The sequence below is a fragment of the Choloepus didactylus genome, chromosome 20 (assembly GCF_015220235.1).
Source record: "Choloepus didactylus isolate mChoDid1 chromosome 20, mChoDid1.pri, whole genome shotgun sequence".
Lineage (NCBI taxonomy): Eukaryota > Metazoa > Chordata > Mammalia > Pilosa > Megalonychidae > Choloepus > Choloepus didactylus.
Genome location: NC_051326.1, coordinates 24,831,153 through 24,833,961, shown reverse-complemented (window position 1 = coordinate 24,833,961; position 2,809 = coordinate 24,831,153).

Genomic DNA, 2,809 nt, shown 5'->3' with positions numbered 1-2,809 from the left:
CAGCAAAAACAAAAGCCTAGGAGCTGATTATCTATTCTCTTTCACCTTACCAAAGGCAGAATGGGGAAACGAGGGGATTCTTTCAAAATATAGCCTTTCCTGATTCTTTTAAAATATGATTTTCTAAATGTTTGTTTTAAAAGAAACTATTGAAGATCCATTTAACAGGTGAAGTAAACGACGTGTATTAGTTATCTATGCTATTGCATAACAAATCACCTCAACATTTAGCCACTTAAAACAACAAACATTTATCCTCTTAGTTTCTGTTGATCAAGCATCTGGAAGCAGTTTGGCTGGCTCAGGGTCTCACAGATTGAGGAAGAGATTGCGTGCCAGGGCTGCTGTCTCGGAAGCTTGACTGGGTCTGGAGAAGCCACTTCCAAGCTCACTCATGTGCCATTGACAGGAGGTCTCAGTTCCTTACCACCTGGGTGTCTCCATAGAGCAAGTGACCCAAGAAAGAGAGAGAGAGAGAGAGACAGCAGGAGAGCGCAACCAAATGGAAGCTGCAATCCTTTACCACCTAACTTGGGAAGTGCCATAACATCCCCTTGGCCATGTCCTAATGGCCCCACAGGTCAGTGCGTGAGGGGATTACATACAGATGTGTATACTAGAAGGCAGGGATCTGGGAGATCCACTAGAGGTTGGTCACTCTACTCTCCCAACTGTTCTGTGTATGGTGTGGTCTGCAGACTGGAAGCTCATTAGCCTAGAACGCTGTGATGGTAAAATAACGACTTGAGGTGAGGTCAACTACTTGGTATCCACGGTACAGGGTGTTCTGACTGGGAAACCTCACCACCACACACACTTTCAGTGTCATTTGTCACAGAGGCTGTATGGGATTCACGCAAATCCATTTCATCCTAGTGGAAGACAGAGGCACATCCCTTCCATTGGTAAATTTATTGTGCTATGTTTGTATATGTAGCAAATCCATAATCTCGTGTGTAGATTATCTCGTGTTTGGGAGGCAGAATGATGTAGAGGAGTATACACTGAGTTATAAATCTGTAGGAGCCAGTTCTATTTTCACATCTGTTACTAACTAGTTGTGCAGCGTCAAGAAAGTCATTTAACCTGAGTTTACTATCTTGACTAAAAAGTGAAGGGGTTGTATTAGGTGACCTCTAGAAACACTGCTACTTCTAAAAATGGTTATTTGATGATATGATATTCTAACTATGATAGAAGATTCCCAATAGGATTCATTTCAGAGCACAGTCTGATCTTTTCTAATGTCCCTAGATATAGCATATCCTTCTATTTTATCTTCAAACCTTGGCTTCTGCTTTTCACTTAGGCCCTTGGATTTGCCCTCATTTCTGGAAAGTTGGCTTTGATGCACTTGGTTTGTCACGTCTAGTAACTGTAGGTGGCTCAACCTAGCAAACCAATATCTAGAATTCCACCCTTTCCACAGTAAGGGAAATGCACCACAAATAGGCCTGCAGTCTAACTGAATCAAGGCTAGGATAAGATATTTTAAATAGAACAAGGTTATGGCAATGTTCACTTAGAACAAACTGCCTTACGCTGGGCCCCTAGGATTGACAAGTCTTCTGTTAAAGGATGGTGGATAAACACTGCAGAGATTCCTTCTTTGGGTATGAGGGGTTTGCCATCCAAATATAATTTTTACAGATCATGAAAAATTCTCTGCATAGATCTTAAAGCATAATTTTCATACATGCCTGAAGCTTATAGTCTCTCCCCACAGGCCCATGTGTGTACATTTTAAAGAGCTTTATTGAGGTACAGCTCACAAACCATGAAATTCACCTATTTTAATGGTACAATTCAATGATTTTAGTAAATTTATAGAACTGAGCAGTCATCACCACAATCCAATTTCCATCACCTTTCCAGATCCCTTATGTTCATTTATAATCGATGCCCATTCCAACTCCCAGCCTCAGGCAACCACTAGTCTGCTTTCTGTAAAAAATTTTGTAAAATTTTTTTGTAAAAAATTTCATATAAATGGAATCATAAAATATGTGGTCTTTTGCATCTGGATTCTTTCATGTAGCTTAAGGTTTCTGAGGTTCATCCATGTTGTAGCATGCATGGATTCTATTTTTATTCCCACTCTATGAATATTCCACATTTTATTTACTGATTCATCAGTTGATGGACATTTGAGTTGTTTACATTTTGGGGCTATTATAAATAATGCTGCTATGAATATTTACACGCAAGTCTTTGCGGGCATATGTTTTCATTTCTTTTGGGTATACACTTAGTTGTGGAATGCTGGGTCATATGGTAATTCTGTCTCACTTTTCAAGAAACTGCCAACCTGTTTTCCAGAGTGGTTGCAGCATTTCACAAATTCCCATTAGCAATGTATGTGTGTTTATGTTTCTCCACTCCTTGCCAACACTTGTGATTGTCTCTCTTTTTGGTTATAAAACTGGCATTGATGGGCAGTGGGCAAAGTTCCCTCCTGTCAAGTGGGATCCCAGCTCCAGAAAGCCCTATGCCTATCTGACAAGGAAGGTTTGGGACCCTGAATATTGAAACAATTGTTTTCTAGACTCAATTTTCCTGGGGGTACTAAGAAGCAATTCCTACTTAATTGCATGGATGGGCTGTACACTCTTCTTTTTAACCAGCCAGGCAACTCAAAGCAAAGTTCTAAAAAATGCCTCTCCCCCTAATTCATTTTATCACCCAGATGCCACTCACTCTATAGCTGACTATTACACCTCAAAGTAGAGACAATATACTCCAGAAAATGATCAAAATATTTTTATACTAATTTAATATTTTAGTTGTGAAAAAGCATACTGTAGGCAAG